Here is a 21,420-nt window from a genome sequence, read left to right on the forward strand (position 1 = left end):
ACATTAAAATTGAGCACAACAAGATGATAATCTGAACTTCACTGTATGATTTATAGAAAAGGAAAAATGCTGAATACAGTACTCAGACTGCTAAGAACACACCGATGCCATCTCAGGCACAAAAAGCTCAGTCATGAAGAGGAAAGGAAAGAAAATTCAGGAACCAGCTCAGCCAAGCAGGAAGTGCACTAGAGTTGGAGCTGCTCAACAATGAAAAATAGGAATGTTTTGTGCACTTGGAACAACAAATTAGAGTTTTAGAAGAGCATAGGTGGTTTGTGATGTAGGCAGATTTTGGGCACATGATGGCATATAGCAGCTCTAGAAGATAGCCTATCAATGATGGTCAACAAGGAACAAGGCTATCAAAGGGTAGACTAGATTGAGGGCAAACAATATAGTTTTATGGCTGAAACATGCATAAAACAGCAATAGTTATGATGGCATCAGCTTTATTTTAGGGTTTTAACATGCAAATAATGCTAGATTTTGCCTTATTCAAGTTTATTAAATGCAATCCCTTGAATAGAGCACTAACACATAAATATTAAATTGCTGAAAATTCAAAATTAACTTAACTCTAATCATAGTTATCAAAACAAAAAGAGAGAATATATTTTTTAAGGCTTGGTCAACACCTACAAGACTAGTGCCTTGATCTAATTGGGCAATGTAGTACTTTAGGGCAAGGTCTATGAAAAGGACCTTGATGCAGAGGCTGAGAGAATGATTATCTCTATTTACAAACCCTAGCGAGTTCCCTAAATGGGAGATTTTAAATTCAAGAAATGCATACATCAAACTTATTTTGAAGGATTCGAGGAAACAACTTTTAAATACCATGAAAATTTAAGATTTCAAGTAAAATATTGCAATTTTTAATATGGCACACATAGAAACCCTAATTCACATAATATAGCATGCAAAATGGAAGAAAATCAACATGAAACTTACACCATTCCACAAGAATCTCTTCAATGAATTCTAAAGAAGTCTCCCCATGCAAAAATTCCCTTCAAAAGAAAATTCGCTCCACAAAATCACATTGTGTCCAAGTAGAAAGAGACCAATAGCTAGGTGCACTTCTTAAGAGAGAGAAGTGTGATCAATGATGATGATGAATAAATGAAAGTGACTTCCCTATATTTATATGAGGGTAACAAAGTCACTTTTCATTGATTTGCAAGCAAAAGCCCTAAAAAAAGGTTTGCTTGAGCACTCAACTAGGTCAAAGGTCACAAGTCGACCTTGAGATAGCTCTAAAACATAGTAGAATGCCAAAAATAACTCACGTGTGGAAATAAATGTTCTCCACCATGACATCCTCCTCCAAGAATCATAAATAATGCATCAAACAAGCAATGAAATGGTCCAAGAGTGCTCCTCACTCTAAGAAAATCTCAAAATGCATGGATACATCTCTAAAAGGCACCTCCTCCACCATGACATCATCCATAAGGAAGCCTATGTCACCCTTCCAAGGCATGTAGGAATGACATGGCACTCTCTAGGGCAAGCATTGGCACAAAGGAAGAATGTGTCGGCCAGTGTAACAGGAATCGTCGAGTGATTGCGAGTAAAAATTGGCACGGTATTCAAACGAGTAGAGTCAAAACTCTGCGAGTCAAATCGCGTTGACTGAGTTTGACTCGTGGTCAACACGAGTTTGACTCGCGAGTCTGCGATTGGGCCGATTTTAACTTTTTTTGGCGTTTTTTCAGAGTCTGCGATTATTAGGTTTGTTGCCGCGGTTTAGGATTGTCACTTTTGCTTCGCAGTATCGGGTTTTCACTTCGCTGCTGCCAGTTTTGGGTTTTCAGTGTTCACTTCGCACTGCGCAGAGACGCCACATTCCATAGACGTTGCAGTTCACTTTGCAGACAAATGGGTTTTTGTTTTCACTTTGTAGAGACGAGTTTCTATTTTCCAAACAACCACAATTCGGTTTTCCACTGTGACGTTCTCAACTTCTCCATCCACCGCAATCAACGATCATTGCCGCAATTCAGTTTTCCACTACACGCACTTCCTTTTCACAAAGGCCTCAAACGAAAAGTCTTGGTACATCTTCAATCAATCAAGATATGAGCATCTCCACGATTGATTTTATAATGGAAGCAATAATAGATTTGATTTCAATTTACTTTAAGTATTTTGACCAATTTTATCAAGGATATCTTTCTCAGTCACATTCTCTTTGCAAACTGCAGTAACCCCCTTTCAGGCTTTTCCTTTTTGATGTTTTCGTTGTTCATCAGAATGAGAACTGTTATTGTTCTTGGACTCGTACCTCCAAGATGGATAGGAGCATTGAAAAGTTGCCAACTTATGGTTCAAAGTTAGTATTACATTATTAATACTGAGACTGAGACTGAGTGTGCTGGTTAGATTTGAATCCATTACTCTGTTTAGACTGTGGTCTACTTTCCTTGATTGCGTCCTAACAGTCACTATGTAACCTTCTTCAATGTGTTGCTGATCCAGGTGGATATTGATGGCCACCTGCCAAGTCCACCTGGACCCCCACCATTGTCTTCCTCAGCATTTTCAGTTTCCTTAATTGTAGCACAACTTACTATTTTTAGCAGTTTTTCGGGTCCTGAACTTCCGGAGCCGTTTTGAGGCCCTAAACGACGTTTTTTGGGAAATCTACTGCCAGCGATTTTTCTGATAAAAATCGTCTTTTCCGTCGTAGTCCTCGGAGAGATCTTTCCAACGGGCTATCATGCACGTCAAACGGAGATAGTATGACCAATTCGCGACCCCGGGAAGTTGATGTACCAACTTACCCAAAAACGGGGCCCACAATTTGGCGTTTCATCTTCTAGGGTTAGGTTTTGGAATGTGAAGGGTTTTCTATTGTTTCTCAACAATAAATAGGCCTCCGAGCCTCATTGTAAGACAGTTCAGAGGCATGTAGCCATCACATCTCTTCTCAGAGATAAGCTACCATCGCCCTAGCTAGTTTATTTCCATTTCTGTTGTAAGCATATTTGAGTATTTTCCATTAATGAAATGAAGTATTATTTCCGCTGCATCTTTGTGTATATGGTTATCTCTGTAATTTGTTGCGTTCCTGTTTAAATCCGGATCAGTGGTATCAGAGCGGTCTGCTTTTTCTCTGTTTTTCTTTGCATGTCCCCAACAAGGTCGGGATATAAGGAGTTAGGGCTTGAACTGGTTGAACCTTTGCAAGACCAGCCTCGCAAATCCCGACGGCCTCCCATGGCGGACGAGAAGAAAGACGAGGGGGCAGGAGATCCCATCAAAATCTTGCTCGAAGAAGCCCTCGAGCGACAACGGAACGCGATGATGGACAGTTTTGCCCAGATCCTTCAGCGGCTACCGAGAAGCAACGCATCGGCTTCCAGCAGCTACTCTGGAAATGCCACACCCTTTAAGGTACAAGTTAATTTTGAAATCCCCATATTCGAAGGTCAGATAGACGCAGATGCCGTAGATAAATGGTTAAATCTGCTAGAGGGTTATTTTTCTGTTCATGAATTTTCGAGTCGGGAAAAGATTGTTTTTGCTCTCCTCAAAGCAGCCCCCCACGTCAAGGACTGGTGGGAAACCTACTGCGAGCAGAAGGATGAAAGTACTGGCTCACTATTTTCAGCCGCACCCACCTGGGATTCGTTCCGGGATGCCATCAAGGAGCAGTACTACCCTGTCGGAAGCTATGAGGATGAATACATAAAGTGGACCACGCTGCGGCAGGGAAGGGACCAAGACGTGCCGGAGTTCACCAATCTTTTCCATACCCTTCGCACAAAGTTGGGTATCAAGGATTCGGAGCAACATTTGATACTCAAATACCGTGGCTGCCTGCACAAGTACATCCAGGAAGAAATACAATTCCTAAACATCCCCTCGCTCGGCGCAGCATACCGGTATGCCGTCAAGGTCGAGCAGAAGTTTAAACAAAAGAAGCGAGACTTTGGATCTGCGAATCCAAAGCAGGGGAAAGGTGCCCCTAAACCACAGAACAAAGGACAAAGCCAAGGCGGGACAGCCCAAGACAACCAGTCGAAGCTGCAAGCAAAGAACAGCGCCGCGAAGCCGAGAAAGGACACTGGAAAATGGTGCGAGTTCCATAAGAGCTCCACTCACAACACAAGTGAGTGTCGGGCCAAGCAGTCACTGGTGGCTGAGCTAAAGGTTTCAGAATCAGATGCATGTTCCGACTCTGAGTCAGAACCCGATAAGGGGTATGAAAAAGGGAAGCAGATCATTGATGCGGATCCCAGCGCCACTGTTGCTACCGCAAAGATCCAGAAAAATGAACCCGAAGATCCAGAGGAGGAGGAGCGTCTCTTCCACTCCCAGATGTGGGTAAAGGGCTCCCCGATACAGTTCATTGTTGATAGCGGGAGTCAAAAGAACCTCATTTCGGCAGAGGTCGTGAAGCGGTTGGGCTTACCGACCACAGCACATCCACAACCATACACCATTGGGTGGCTTCACCAAGGACGAGATCTTCGCGTGAGCCAGCAGTGTCGCCTTCCATACAACATCAAGCCCTTCACGGATGAGGTATTGTGTGACATTGCTCCCCTTGAAGTTTGTGATGTATTACTAGGACAACCATACTTGTGGAAGCGACATGCTGTGTATGAATCAAGGCCCCGTGCTGTTATTATTACATTGGGAAATAAGTTGTTCAGGATACCAGAGGTAGCACCACCTGCCGCCCTCTCTTTGATTACTGCAAAACAATGCAGTAAGATCATTTCCAAAACCAGGAAATTTGTTTTCCTGATGATACGCCCTCAAGGAAAGAAGAAGACAGTGGCCGCGGCCTCCAAACGGGGCCCCTCTGCACGACAACTACAGATGGACAAGATTGTGGAGGAGTACGAGGACATCTTCACCTCCCCGGCAGGGGTTCCTCTGCACTGTCAAGTCAAGCACTCCATCGATCTGACCCCAGGTGCGCCGCTACCCAATGGACCAATTTATCGGCGCTCCGTTCTGGAGAACAATGAAATCAAGAGGCAGATTCAGGAGCTCCTGCAGAAAGGTCACATCCGTCCGAGTTCATCGCCCTGTGGGAGCCCGATCGTGTTGGTACAGAAGAAGGATGGGACGTGGAGACTCTGTATTGACTATCGGGCGCTGAACAAGATCACTGTCCGTAATAGGTACCCGATCCCGCGGATTGATGACCTCCTAGACCAACTAAAGGGGGCGAAATATTTCAGCAAGATCGATCTGAAGTCAGGATATCACCAGGTACCAATCGAACCCTCAGATGTGTGGAAGACTGCCTTCAAATCCAAGGAGGGCCTCTTCGAATGGTTGGTCATGCCTTTCGGATTGACGAATGCTCCTGCAACCTTTATGAGGCTAATGGATGACATCTTGCGGCCATTCACCAACTCCTTTGTAGTAGTATACTTGGATGACATTCTGATCTTCAGCCAGAGTTGGGAAGAGCACCTCCACCACATCCGACAGGTTCTCCAAACACTGCGGCAACACAAGCTATGTGCCAATTTGGAGAAATGCACTTTTGGCATGACCGAGGTTCAGTATCTGGGATACATCATTGATGAACAGGGGGTGCATGTCGATCCAGCCAAGGTCCAAGTCATTCGGGATTGGCCCTCTCCAACCACTCTAACAGAGCTCCGCAGCTTTCTAGGTCTTGCCAACTTCTACCGCAGGTTTGTGTTGGGGTTTTCTCATATTTCTTGGCCCTTGAGTCAAGTCACCAAGGGCGGGGCGAAAGCAAAATTCTTTTGGTCTGAATCTCAACAGAAGGCATTCAGGGAGTTGAAGGATCGCCTCTGCACGGCACCAGTGCTCGCGTTACCAGATTTACAACAACCATTTGAGGTCGAGACAGATGCCTCTGACTATGCTATTGGGGCAGTCCTTACTCAACATGGACATCCAGTGGCATATCACAGTGAAACACTTTCAGACACAGTCCGGAAGTACCCCACTTATGATAAAGAGATGTATTCCATTGTACAGGCCTGCCGACAATGGAAGCATTACATTTTGGGGAAGGAAACGGTCATCCACACAGACCACCGACCTCTGCAGTTCATACAGACCCAAGGGAAATTGCAGAATGATCGCCATCAGAAGTGGTCTACATACCTGCAACAGTTTCACTTGAATATCAAGTATAAAAAGGGCAGCACCAATAATGTTGCAGATTGCCTCAGTCGACCACCGATCATGGCGCTAACCACCGTGCTCAACTCTTGCGGGCACGAGACTTCTGATTGGCCACTTCTCTACAAAAGCGACCCAGAATTCGGCCACACATACCAGACACTCTTGGAGGGTCGGCAGGTTGCAGATTTTCACCTCCAGGATGCCCTATTATGCCACCTCGGTCACCTTTGTGTTCCTTCAAGCGAGCGTGCCAAGATGATTTGGGAAGCACACTACAGTCGGGCTGCTGGGCATTTCGGGGTCGAGAAAACAGTGGCAGTACTGCAAAATTATTTCTATTGGCCGAATCTTCGACAGGATGTTGGGAAGTACATCCGATCATGTACTGCCTGTGCCATTGCCAAACCGACCATTAAGAAGCAAGGCCTCTATACCCCGTTGCCTACCCCTAGTCGACCTTGGGAATCCATCTCCATGGATTACATGTCAGGCCTTCCTTCCACTAAGCATGGAAATGACTGTGTTTTTGTGGTCGTCGACAGGTTCTCAAAGATGGCCATTATGATGGCCTGCAAGAAGAATATCACAGCAGAAGCCACTGCTAAACTCTTCTTTGAACGAGTGTGGGTGCACTTTGGGATCCCACAGTCTATCATCTCAGATCGGGACAGTCGGTTTCTCAGCACATTTTGGTCCAGTCTCTGGTCAATGCTGGACACCAAACTCACGAAGTCCACAGCCTTCCATCCTCAAACTGATGGCCAGACAGAGGTTGTCAATAGGATGATTGTGCACATTCTGCGCATGTATAACTCAAAGCATCCACGCACATGGGACGAGAGCCTCCCCTATGTTCAGCACAGCTACAACCGAGCTCTTCACAGCTCCACTGGCCATAGCCCTTTTCAGGTGGGTTTGGGATTCCAGCCACTATGCCCCATTGATGTGGCCATGCCACTTGCAGCTACTCACATGAATTCAGCTCATGTCCAGTCCGAAACAGATAAGGCCACCAGCTTCATTGAGCGCATCCAACATATTCGCCAGCAGGTCCATGACATTCTTGAGAAATCAAATGCCAAGTACAAGCAGCGACATGATCAACATCGGGTGCCACACAAGTTTCAGGTGGGCGACAAAGTCTGGTTGCATTTGCAAAAGGAACGCCTTACTGGAGCCTATCGGAAATTGAGACCACTCCGATATGGTCCTTACACCATTACTAAGGCTATGGGAGACAATGCATTTGAGCTCAGCATTCCCCCATTCCTTGGCCTGCACCCAGTGTTCAATGTGGACCGCCTTCGGCCATACTTTCCACCATTGCTAGACACATCCGACATTGCAGAACAGCTCAAACCCACAGAATTGAGACCACTCCGATATGGTCCTTACACCATTACTAAGGCTATGGGAGACAATGCATTTGAGCTCAGCATTCCCCCATTCCTTGGCCTGCACCCAGTGTTCAATGTGGACCGCCTTCGGCCATACTTTCCACCATTGCTAGACACATCCGACATTGCAGAACAGCTCAAACCCACAGAATTAAATCCAGATTGCATGGAACAAGCTGCAACTGATCGGATCATGGACACACAGATCAAGAACACTCGCCAACAGAATATCCAACTGTATCGAGTTGTCAAAGCAGGCCAACTCCTTCAGCAGGGCAAGTGGCTCACCAGGGAACAAGTTCAGCAGAAGTTTCCTCATCTCATGGAGGAGCTCAACGCAATGGGGACCATTGCTTCCTAAGGGGGGAGGAATGATCCAGGTGGATATTGGTGGCCACCTGCCAAGTCCACCTGGACCCCCACCATTGTCTTTCTCAGCATTTTCAGTTTCCTTAATTGTAGCACAACTTACTATTTTTAGCAGTTTTTCGGGTCCTGAACTTCCGGAGCCGTTTTGAGGCCCTAAACGACGTTTTTTGGGAAATCTGGGGCCAGCAATTTTTCTGATAAAAATCGTCTTTTCCGTCGTAGTGCTCGGATAGATCTTTCTAACGAGCTATCATGCGCGTCAAACGGAGATCGTATGCCAAAGTTACGACCCCGGGAAGTTGATGTACCAACTTACCCAAACGGGGCCCACAATTTGGCGTTTCATCTTCTAGGGTTAGGTTTTGGAATGTGAAGGGTTTTCCATTGTTTCTCAACAATAAATAGGCCTTCGAGCCTCATTGTAACACAGTTCAGAGGCATGTAGCCATCACATCTCTTCTCAGAGATAAGCTACCATCGCCCTAGCTAGTTTATTTCCATTTCTGTTGTAAGCATATTTCAGTATTTTCCATTAATGAAATGAAGTATTATTTCCGCTGCATCTTTGTGTATATGGTTATCTCTGTAATTTGTTGCGTTCCTGTTTAAATCCGGATCAGTGGTATCAGAGCGGTCTGCTTTTTCTCTGTTTTTCTTTGCATGTCCCCAACAAGGTCGGGATATAAGGAGTTAGGGCTTGAACTGGTTGAACCTTTGCAAGACCAGCCTCGCAAATCCCGACGGCCTCCCATGGCGGACGAGAAGAAAGACGAGGGGGCAGGAGATCCCATCAAAATCTTGCTCGAAGAAGCCCTCGAGCGACAACGGAACGCGATGATGGACAGCTTTGCCCAGATCCTTCAGCGGCTACCCAGAAGCAACGCATCGGCTTCCAGCAGCTACTCTGGAAACGCCACACCCTTTAAGGTACAAGTTAATTTTGAAATCCCCATATTCGAGGGTCAGATAGACGCAGATGCCGTAGATAAATGGTTAAATCTGCTAGAGGGTTATTTTTCTGTTCATGAATTTTCGAGTCGGGAAAAGATTGTTTTTGCTCTTCTCAAAGCAGCCCCCCACGTCAAGGACTGGTGGGAAACCTACTGCGAGCAGAAGGATGAAAGTACTGGCTCACTATTTTCAGCCGCACCCACCTGGGATTCGTTCCGGGATGCCATCAAGGAGCAGTACTACCCTGTCGGAAGCTATGAGGATGAATACATAAAGTGGACCACGCTGCGGCAGGGAAGGGACCAAGACGTGCCGGAGTTCACCAATCTTTTCCATACCCTTCGCACAAAGTTGGGTATCAAGGATTCGGAGCAACATTTGATACTCAAATACCGTGGCTGCCTGCACAAGTACATCCAGGAAGAAATACAATTCCTAAACATCCCCTCGCTCGGCGCAGCATACCGGTATGCCGTCAAGGTCGAGCAGAAGTTTAAACAAAAGAAGCGAGACTTTGGATCTGCGAATCCAAAGCAGGGGAAAGGTGCCCCTAAACCACAGAACAAAGGACAAAGCCAAGGCGGGACAGCCCAAGACAACCAGCCGAAGCTGCAAGCAAAGAACAGCGCCGCGAAGCCGAGAAAGGACACTGGAAAATGGTGCGAGTTCCATAAGAGCTCCACTCACAACACAAGTGAGTGTCGGGCCAAGCAGTCACTGGTGGCTGAGCTAAAGGTTTCAGAATCAGATGCATGTTCCGACTCTGAGTCAGAACCCGATAAGGGGTATGAAAAAGGGAAGCAGATCATTGATGCGGATCCCAGCGCCACTGTTGCTACCGCAAAGATCCAGAAAAATGAACCCGAAGATCCAGAGGAGGAGGAGCGTCTCTTCCACTCCCAGATGTGGGTAAAGGGCTCCCCGATACAGTTCATTGTTGATAGCGGGAGTCAAAAGAACCTCATTTCGGCAGAGGTCGTGAAGCGGTTGGGCTTACCGACCACAGCACATCCACAACCATACACCATTGGGTGGCTTCACCAAGGACGAGATCTTCGCGTGAGCCAGCAGTGTCGCCTTCCATACAACATCAAGCCCTTCACGGATGAGGTATTGTGTGACATTGCTCCCCTTGAAGTTTGTGATGTATTACTAGGACAACCATACTTGTGGAAGCGACATGCTGTGTATGAATCAAGGCCCCGTGCTGTTATTATTACATTGGGAAATAAGTTGTTCAGGATACCAGAGGTAGCACCACCTGCCGCCATCTCTTTGATTACTGCAAAACAATGCAGTAAGATCATTTCCAAAACCAGGAAATTTGTTTTCCTGATGATACGCCCTCAAGGAAAGAAGAAGACAGTGGCCGCGGCCTCCAAACGGGGTCCCTCTGCACGACAACTACAGATGGACAAGATTGTGGAGGAGTACGAGGACATCTTCACCTCCCCGGCAGGGGTTCCTCTGCACTGTCAAGTCAAGCACTCCATCGATCTGACCCCAGGTGCGCCGCTACCCAATGGACCAATTTATCGGCGCTCCGTTCTGGAGAACAATGAAATCAAGAGGCAGATTCAGGAGCTCCTGCAGAAAGGTCACATCCGTCCGAGTTCATCGCCCTGTGGGAGCCCGATCGTGTTGGTACAGAAGAAGGATGGGACGTGGAGACTCTGTATTGACTATCGGGCGCTGAACAAGATCACTGTCCGTAATAGGTACCCGATCCCGCGGATTGATGACCTCCTAGACCAACTAAAGGGGGCGAAATATTTCAGCAAGATCGATCTGAAGTCAGGATATCACCAGGTACCAATCGAACCCTCAGATGTGTGGAAGACTGCCTTCAAATCCAAGGAGGGCCTCTTCGAATGGTTGGTCATGCCTTTCGGATTGACGAATGCTCCTGCAACCTTTATGAGGCTAATGGATGACATCTTGCGGCCATTCACCAACTCCTTTGTAGTAGTATACTTGGATGACATTCTGATCTTCAGCCAGAGTTGGGAAGAGCACCTCCACCACATCCGACAGGTTCTCCAAACACTGCGGCAACACAAGCTATGTGCCAATTTGGAGAAATGCACTTTTGGCATGACCGAGGTTCAGTATCTGGGATACATCATTGATGAACAGGGGGTGCATGTCGATCCAGCCAAGGTCCAAGTCATTCGGGATTGGCCCTCTCCAACCACTCTAACAGAGCTCCGCAGCTTTCTAGGTCTTGCCAACTTCTACCGCAGGTTTGTGTTGGGGTTTTCTCATATTTCTTGGCCCTTGAGTCAAGTCACCAAGGGCGGGGCGAAAGCAAAATTCTTTTGGTCTGAATCTCAACAGAAGGCATTCAGGGAGTTGAAGGATCGCCTCTGCACGGCACCAGTGCTCGCGTTACCAGATTTACAACAACCATTTGAGGTCGAGACAGATGCCTCTGACTATGCTATTGGGGCAGTCCTTACTCAACATGGACATCCAGTGGCATATCACAGTGAAACACTTTCAGACACAGTCCGGAAGTACCCCACTTATGATAAAGAGATGTATTCCATTGTACAGGCCTGCCGACAATGGAAGCATTACATTTTGGGGAAGGAAACGGTCATCCACACAGACCACCGACCTCTGCAGTTCATACAGACCCAAGGGAAATTGCAGAATGATCGCCATCAGAAGTGGTCTACATACCTGCAACAGTTTCACTTGAATATCAAGTATAAAAAGGGCAGCACCAATAATGTTGCAGATTGCCTCAGTCGACCACCGATCATGGCGCTAACCACCGTGCTCAACTCTTGCGGGCACGAGACTTCTGATTGGCCACTTCTCTACAAAAGCGACCCAGAATTCGGCCACACATACCAGACACTCTTGGAGGGTCGGCAGGTTGCAGATTTTCACCTCCAGGATGCCCTATTATGCCACCTCGGTCACCTTTGTGTTCCTTCAAGCGAGCGTGCCAAGATGATTTGGGAAGCACACTACAGTCGGGCTGCTGGGCATTTCGGGGTCGAGAAAACAGTGGCAGTACTGCAAAATTATTTCTATTGGCCGAATCTTCGACAGGATGTTGGGAAGTACATCCGATCATGTACTGCCTGTGCCATTGCCAAACCGACCATTAAGAAGCAAGGCCTCTATACCCCGTTGCCTACCCCTAGTCGACCTTGGGAATCCATCTCCATGGATTACATGTCAGGCCTTCCTTCCACTAAGCATGGAAATGACTGTGTTTTTGTGGTCGTCGACAGGTTCTCAAAGATGGCCATTATGATGGCCTGCAAGAAGAATATCACAGCAGAAGCCACTGCTAAACTCTTCTTTGAACGAGTGTGGGTGCACTTTGGGATCCCACAGTCTATCATCTCAGATCGGGACAGTCGGTTTCTCAGCACATTTTGGTCCAGTCTCTGGTCAATGCTGGACACCAAACTCACGAAGTCCACAGCCTTCCATCCTCAAACTGATGGCCAGACAGAGGTTGTCAATAGGATGATTGTGCACATTCTGCGCATGTATAACTCAAAGCATCCACGCACATGGGACGAGAGCCTCCCCTATGTTCAGCACAGCTACAACCGAGCTCTTCACAGCTCCACTGGCCATAGCCCTTTTCAGGTGGGTTTGGGATTCCAGCCACTATGCCCCATTGATGTGGCCATGCCACTTGCAGCTACTCACATGAATTCAGCTCATGTCCAGTCCGAAACAGATAAGGCCACCAGCTTCATTGAGCGCATCCAACATATTCGCCAGCAGGTCCATGACATTCTTGAGAAATCAAATGCCAAGTACAAGCAGCGACATGATCAACATCGGGTGCCACACAAGTTTCAGGTGGGCGACAAAGTCTGGTTGCATTTGCAAAAGGAACGCCTTACTGGAGCCTATCGGAAATTGAGACCACTCCGATATGGTCCTTACACCATTACTAAGGCTATGGGAGACAATGCATTTGAGCTCAGCATTCCCCCATTCCTTGGCCTGCACCCAGTGTTCAATGTGGACCGCCTTCGGCCATACTTTCCACCATTGCTAGACACATCCGACATTGCAGAACAGCTCAAACCCACAGAATTGACCACGATATGGCATTACTAAGGCTATGGGAGACAATGCATTTGAGCTCAGCATTCCCCCATTCCTTGGCCTGCACCCAGTGTTCAATGTGGACCGCCTTCGGCCATACTTTCCACCATTGCTAGACACATCCGACATTGCAGAACAGCTCAAACCCACAGAATTAAATCCAGATTGCATGGAACAAGCTGCAACTGATCGGATCATGGACACACAGATCAAGAACACTCGCCAACAGAATATCCAACTGTATCGAGTTGTCAAAGCAGGCCAACTCCTTCAGCAGGGCAAGTGGCTCACCAGGGAACAAGTTCAGCAGAAGTTTCCTCATCTCATGGAGGAGCTCAACGCAATGGGGACCATTGCTTCCTAAGGGGGGAGGAATGATCCAGGTGGATATTGGTGGCCACCTGCCAAGTCCACCTGGACCCCCACCATTGTCTTTCTCAGCATTTTCAGTTTCCTTAATTGTAGCACAACTTACTATTTTTAGCAGTTTTTCGGGTCCTGAACTTCCGGAGCCGTTTTGAGGCCCTAAACGACGTTTTTTGGGAAATCTGGGGCCAGCAATTTTTCTGATAAAAATCGTCTTTTCCGTCGTAGTCCTCGGATAGATCTTTCTAACGAGCTATCATACGCGTCAAACGGAGATCGTATGCCAAAGTTACGACCCCGGGAAGTTGATGTACCAACTTACCCAAAACGGGGCCCACAATTTGGCGTTTCATCTTCTAGGGTTAGGTTTTGGAATGTGAAGGGTTTTCCATTGTTTCTCAACAATAAATAGGCCTTCGAGCCTCATTGTAAGACAGTTCAGAGGCATGTAGCCATCACATCTCTTCTCAGAGATAAGCTACCATCGCCCTAGCTAGTTTATTTCCATTTCTGTTGTAAGCATATTTCAGTATTTTCCATTAATGAAATGAAGTATTATTTCCGCTGCATCTTTGTGTATATGGTTATCTCTGTAATTTGTTGCGTTCCTGTTTAAATCCGGATCAGTGGTATCAGAGCGGTCTGCTTTTTCTCTGTTTTTCTTTGCATGTCCCCAACAAGGTCGGGATATAAGGAGTTAGGGCTTGAACTGGTTGAACCTTTGCAAGACCAGCCTCGCAAATCCCGACGGCCTCCCATGGCGGACGAGAAGAAAGACGAGGGGGCAGGAGATCCCATCAAAATCTTGCTCGAAGAAGCCCTCGAGCGACAACGGAACGCGATGATGGACAGCTTTGCCCAGATCCTTCAGCGGCTACCCAGAAGCAACGCATCGGCTTCCAGCAGCTACTCTGGAAACGCCACACCCTTTAAGGTACAAGTTAATTTTGAAATCCCCATATTCGAGGGTCAGATAGACGCAGATGCCGTAGATAAATGGTTAAATCTGCTAGAGGGTTATTTTTCTGTTCATGAATTTTCGAGTCGGGAAAAGATTGTTTTTGCTCTTCTCAAAGCAGCCCCCCACGTCAAGGACTGGTGGGAAACCTACTGCGAGCAGAAGGATGAAAGTACTGGCTCACTATTTTCAGCCGCACCCACCTGGGATTCGTTCCGGGATGCCATCAAGGAGCAGTACTACCCTGTCGGAAGCTATGAGGATGAATACATAAAGTGGACCACGCTGCGGCAGGGAAGGGACCAAGACGTGCCGGAGTTCACCAATCTTTTCCATACCCTTCGCACAAAGTTGGGTATCAAGGATTCGGAGCAACATTTGATACTCAAATACCGTGGCTGCCTGCACAAGTACATCCAGGAAGAAATACAATTCCTAAACATCCCCTCGCTCGGCGCAGCATACCGGTATGCCGTCAAGGTCGAGCAGAAGTTTAAACAAAAGAAGCGAGACTTTGGATCTGCGAATCCAAAGCAGGGGAAAGGTGCCCCTAAACCACAGAACAAAGGACAAAGCCAAGGCGGGACAGCCCAAGACAACCAGCCGAAGCTGCAAGCAAAGAACAGCGCCGCGAAGCCGAGAAAGGACACTGGAAAATGGTGCGAGTTCCATAAGAGCTCCACTCACAACACAAGTGAGTGTCGGGCCAAGCAGTCACTGGTGGCTGAGCTAAAGGTTTCAGAATCAGATGCATGTTCCGACTCTGAGTCAGAACCCGATAAGGGGTATGAAAAAGGGAAGCAGATCATTGATGCGGATCCCAGCGCCACTGTTGCTACCGCAAAGATCCAGAAAAATGAACCCGAAGATCCAGAGGAGGAGGAGCGTCTCTTCCACTCCCAGATGTGGGTAAAGGGCTCCCCGATACAGTTCATTGTTGATAGCGGGAGTCAAAAGAACCTCATTTCGGCAGAGGTCGTGAAGCGGTTGGGCTTACCGACCACAGCACATCCACAACCATACACCATTGGGTGGCTTCACCAAGGACGAGATCTTCGCGTGAGCCAGCAGTGTCGCCTTCCATACAACATCAAGCCCTTCACGGATGAGGTATTGTGTGACATTGCTCCCCTTGAAGTTTGTGATGTATTACTAGGACAACCATACTTGTGGAAGCGACATGCTGTGTATGAATCAAGGCCCCGTGCTGTTATTATTACATTGGGAAATAAGTTGTTCAGGATACCAGAGGTAGCACCACCTGCCGCCATCTCTTTGATTACTGCAAAACAATGCAGTAAGATCATTTCCAAAACCAGGAAATTTGTTTTCCTGATGATACGCCCTCAAGGAAAGAAGAAGACAGTGGCCGCGGCCTCCAAACGGGGTCCCTCTGCACGACAACTACAGATGGACAAGATTGTGGAGGAGTACGAGGACATCTTCACCTCCCCGGCAGGGGTTCCTCTGCACTGTCAAGTCAAGCACTCCATCGATCTGACCCCAGGTGCGCCGCTACCCAATGGACCAATTTATCGGCGCTCCGTTCTGGAGAACAATGAAATCAAGAGGCAGATTCAGGAGCTCCTGCAGAAAGGTCACATCCGTCCGAGTTCATCGCCCTGTGGGAGCCCGATCGTGTTGGTACAGAAGAAGGATGGGACGTGGAGACTCTGTATTGACTATCGGGCGCTGAACAAGATCACTGTCCGTAATAGGTACCCGATCCCGCGGATTGATGACCTCCTAGACCAACTAAAGGGGGCGAAATATTTCAGCAAGATCGATCTGAAGTCAGGATATCACCAGGTACCAATCGAACCCTCAGATGTGTGGAAGACTGCCTTCAAATCCAAGGAGGGCCTCTTCGAATGGTTGGTCATGCCTTTCGGATTGACGAATGCTCCTGCAACCTTTATGAGGCTAATGGATGACATCTTGCGGCCATTCACCAACTCCTTTGTAGTAGTATACTTGGATGACATTCTGATCTTCAGCCAGAGTTGGGAAGAGCACCTCCACCACATCCGACAGGTTCTCCAAACACTGCGGCAACACAAGCTATGTGCCAATTTGGAGAAATGCACTTTTGGCATGACCGAGGTTCAGTATCTGGGATACATCATTGATGAACAGGGGGTGCATGTCGATCCAGCCAAGGTCCAAGTCATTCGGGATTGGCCCTCTCCAACCACTCTAACAGAGCTCCGCAGCTTTCTAGGTCTTGCCAACTTCTACCGCAGGTTTGTGTTGGGGTTTTCTCATATTTCTTGGCCCTTGAGTCAAGTCACCAAGGGCGGGGCGAAAGCAAAATTCTTTTGGTCTGAATCTCAACAGAAGGCATTCAGGGAGTTGAAGGATCGCCTCTGCACGGCACCAGTGCTCGCGTTACCAGATTTACAACAACCATTTGAGGTCGAGACAGATGCCTCTGACTATGCTATTGGGGCAGTCCTTACTCAACATGGACATCCAGTGGCATATCACAGTGAAACACTTTCAGACACAGTCCGGAAGTACCCCACTTATGATAAAGAGATGTATTCCATTGTACAGGCCTGCCGACAATGGAAGCATTACATTTTGGGGAAGGAAACGGTCATCCACACAGACCACCGACCTCTGCAGTTCATACAGACCCAAGGGAAATTGCAGAATGATCGCCATCAGAAGTGGTCTACATACCTGCAACAGTTTCACTTGAATATCAAGTATAAAAAGGGCAGCACCAATAATGTTGCAGATTGCCTCAGTCGACCACCGATCATGGCGCTAACCACCGTGCTCAACTCTTGCGGGCACGAGACTTCTGATTGGCCACTTCTCTACAAAAGCGACCCAGAATTCGGCCACACATACCAGACACTCTTGGAGGGTCGGCAGGTTGCAGATTTTCACCTCCAGGATGCCCTATTATGCCACCTCGGTCACCTTTGTGTTCCTTCAAGCGAGCGTGCCAAGATGATTTGGGAAGCACACTACAGTCGGGCTGCTGGGCATTTCGGGGTCGAGAAAACAGTGGCAGTACTGCAAAATTATTTCTATTGGCCGAATCTTCGACAGGATGTTGGGAAGTACATCCGATCATGTACTGCCTGTGCCATTGCCAAACCGACCATTAAGAAGCAAGGCCTCTATACCCCGTTGCCTACCCCTAGTCGACCTTGGGAATCCATCTCCATGGATTACATGTCAGGCCTTCCTTCCACTAAGCATGGAAATGACTGTGTTTTTGTGGTCGTCGACAGGTTCTCAAAGATGGCCATTATGATGGCCTGCAAGAAGAATATCACAGCAGAAGCCACTGCTAAACTCTTCTTTGAACGAGTGTGGGTGCACTTTGGGATCCCACAGTCTATCATCTCAGATCGGGACAGTCGGTTTCTCAGCACATTTTGGTCCAGTCTCTGGTCAATGCTGGACACCAAACTCACGAAGTCCACAGCCTTCCATCCTCAAACTGATGGCCAGACAGAGGTTGTCAATAGGATGATTGTGCACATTCTGCGCATGTATAACTCAAAGCATCCACGCACATGGGACGAGAGCCTCCCCTATGTTCAGCACAGCTACAACCGAGCTCTTCACAGCTCCACTGGCCATAGCCCTTTTCAGGTGGGTTTGGGATTCCAGCCACTATGCCCCATTGATGTGGCCATGCCACTTGCAGCTACTCACATGAATTCAGCTCATGTCCAGTCCGAAACAGATAAGGCCACCAGCTTCATTGAGCGCATCCAACATATTCGCCAGCAGGTCCATGACATTCTTGAGAAATCAAATGCCAAGTACAAGCAGCGACATGATCAACATCGGGTGCCACACAAGTTTCAGGTGGGCGACAAAGTCTGGTTGCATTTGCAAAAGGAACGCCTTACTGGAGCCTATCGGAAATTGAGACCACTCCGATATGGTCCTTACACCATTACTAAGGCTATGGGAGACAATGCATTTGAGCTCAGCATTCCCCCATTCCTTGGCCTGCACCCAGTGTTCAATGTGGACCGCCTTCGGCCATACTTTCCACCATTGCTAGACACATCCGACATTGCAGAACAGCTCAAACCCACAGAAATTGAGACCATCCATGGTCCTTACACCATTACTAAGGCTATGGGAGACAATGCATTTGAGCTCAGCATTCCCCCATTCCTTGGCCTGCACCCAGTGTTCAATGTGGACCGCCTTCGGCCATACTTTCCACCATTGCTAGACACATCCGACATTGCAGAACAGCTCAAACCCACAGAATTAAATCCAGATTGCATGGAACAAGCTGCAACTGATCGGATCATGGACACACAGATCAAGAACACTCGCCAACAGAATATCCAACTGTATCGAGTTGTCAAAGCAGGCCAACTCCTTCAGCAGGGCAAGTGGCTCACCAGGGAACAAGTTCAGCAGAAGTTTCCTCATCTCATGGAGGAGCTCAACGCAATGGGGACCATTGCTTCCTAAGGGGGGAGGAATGATCCAGGTGGATATTGGTGGCCACCTGCCAAGTCCACCTGGACCCCCACCATTGTCTTTCTCAGCATTTTCAGTTTCCTTAATTGTAGCACAACTTACTATTTTTAGCAGTTTTTCGGGTCCTGAACTTCCGGAGCCGTTTTGAGGCCCTAAACGACGTTTTTTGGGAAATCTACCGCCAGCAATTTTTCTGATAAAAATCGTCTTTTCCGTCGTAGTCCTCGGATAGATCTTTCTAACGAGCTATCATGCGCGTCAAACGGAGATAGTATGCCAAAGTTACGACCCCGGGAAGTTGATGTACCAACTTACCCAAACGGGGCCCACAATTTGGCGTTTCATCTTCTAGGGTTAGGTTTTGGAATGTGAAGGGTTTTCCATTGTTTCTCAACAATAAATAGGCCTTCGAGCCTCATTGTAAGACAGTTCAGAGGCATGTAGCCATCACATCTCTTCTCAGAGATAAGCTACCATCGCCCTAGCTAGTTTATTTCCATTTCTGTTGTAAGCATATTTCAGTATTTTCCATTAATGAAATGAAGTATTATTTCCGCTGCATCTTTGTGTATATGGTTATCTCTGTAATTTGTTGCGTTCCTGTTTAAATCCGGATCAGTGGTATCAGAGCGGTCTGCTTTTTCTCTGTTTTTCTTTGCATGTCCCCAACAAGGTCGGGATATAAGGAGTTAGGGCTTGAACTGGTTGAACCTTTGCAAGACCAGCCTCGCAAATCCCGACGGCCTCCCATGGCGGACGAGAAGAAAGACGAGGGGGCAGGAGATCCCATCAAAATCTTGCTCGAAGAAGCCCTCGAGCGACAACGGAACGCGATGATGGACAGCTTTGCCCAGATCCTTCAGCGGCTACCCAGAAGCAACGCATCGGCTTCCAGCAGCTACTCTGGAAACGCCACACCCTTTAAGGTACAAGTTAATTTTGAAATCCCCATATTCGAGGGTCAGATAGACGCAGATGCCGTAGATAAATGGTTAAATCTGCTAGAGGGTTATTTTTCTGTTCATGAATTTTCGAGTCGGGAAAAGATTGTTTTTGCTCTTCTCAAAGCAGCCCCCCACGTCAAGGACTGGTGGGAAACCTACTGCGAGCAGAAGGATGAAAGTACTGGCTCACTATTTTCAGCCGCACCCACCTGGGATTCGTTCCGGGATGCCATCAAGGAGCAGTACTACCCTGTCGGAAGCTATGAGGATGAATACATAAAGTGGACCACGCTGCGGCAGGGAAGGGACCAAGACGTGCCGGAGTTCACCAATCTTTTCCATACCCTTCGCACAAAGTTGGGTATCAAGGATTCGGAGCAACATTTGATACTCAAATACCGTGGCTGCCTGCACAAGTACATCCAGGAAGAAATACAATTCCTAAACATCCCCTCGCTCGGCGCAGCATACCGGTATGCCGTCAAGGTCGAGCAGAAGTTTAAACAAAAGAAGCGAGACTTTGGATCTGCGAATCCAAAGCAGGGGAAAGGTGCCCCTAAACCACAGAACAAAGGACAAAGCCAAGGCGGGACAGCCCAAGACAACCAGCCGAAGCTGCAAGCAAAGAACAGCGCCGCGAAGCCGAGAAAGGACACTGGAAAATGGTGCGAGTTCCATAAGAGCTCCACTCACAACACAAGTGAGTGTCGGGCCAAGCAGTCACTGGTGGCTGAGCTAAAGGTTTCAGAATCAGATGCATGTTCCGACTCTGAGTCAGAACCCGATAAGGGGTATGAAAAAGGGAAGCAGATCATTGATGCGGATCCCAGCGCCACTGTTGCTACCGCAAAGATCCAGAAAAATGAACCCGAAGATCCAGAGGAGGAGGAGCGTCTCTTCCACTCCCAGATGTGGGTAAAGGGCTCCCCGATACAGTTCATTGTTGATAGCGGGAGTCAAAAGAACCTCATTTCGGCAGAGGTCGTGAAGCGGTTGGGCTTACCGACCACAGCACATCCACAACCATACACCATTGGGTGGCTTCACCAAGGACGAGATCTTCGCGTGAGCCAGCAGTGTCGCCTTCCATACAACATCAAGCCCTTCACGGATGAGGTATTGTGTGACATTGCTCCCCTTGAAGTTTGTGATGTATTACTAGGACAACCATACTTGTGGAAGCGACATGCTGTGTATGAATCAAGGCCCCGTGCTGTTATTATTACATTGGGAAATAAGTTGTTCAGGATACCAGAGGTAGCACCACCTGCCGCCATCTCTTTGATTACTGCAAAACAATGCAGTAAGATCATTTCCAAAACCAGGAAATTTGTTTTCCTGATGATACGCCCTCAAGGAAAGAAGAAGACAGTGGCCGCGGCCTCCAAACGGGGTCCCTCTGCACGACAACTACAGATGGACAAGATTGTGGAGGAGTACGAGGACATCTTCACCTCCCCGGCAGGGGTTCCTCTGCACTGTCAAGTCAAGCACTCCATCGATCTGACCCCAGGTGCGCCGCTACCCAATGGACCAATTTATCGGCGCTCCGTTCTGGAGAACAATGAAATCAAGAGGCAGATTCAGGAGCTCCTGCAGAAAGGTCACATCCGTCCGAGTTCATCGCCCTGTGGGAGCCCGATCGTGTTGGTACAGAAGAAGGATGGGACGTGGAGACTCTGTATTGACTATCGGGCGCTGAACAAGATCACTGTCCGTAATAGGTACCCGATCCCGCGGATTGATG

General features: G+C 47.9%; 1 protein-coding gene across 1 annotated transcript in view; it reads right to left on the bottom strand.

Moving 5' to 3' along the window:
* LOC149163072 (uncharacterized) overlaps positions 1-21,420 on the bottom strand; it is a 299,415-nt gene that overhangs the window by 1,049 nt on the left and 276,946 nt on the right. The window lies entirely within an intron of this gene.

The sequence above is a fragment of the Pinus tabuliformis genome, chromosome 5_2, assembly GCF_031772625.1.
Source record: "Pinus tabuliformis cultivar Carrire ecotype Pingquan chromosome 5_2, CPIR1, whole genome shotgun sequence".
NCBI lineage: Eukaryota > Viridiplantae > Streptophyta > Pinopsida > Pinales > Pinaceae > Pinus > Pinus tabuliformis.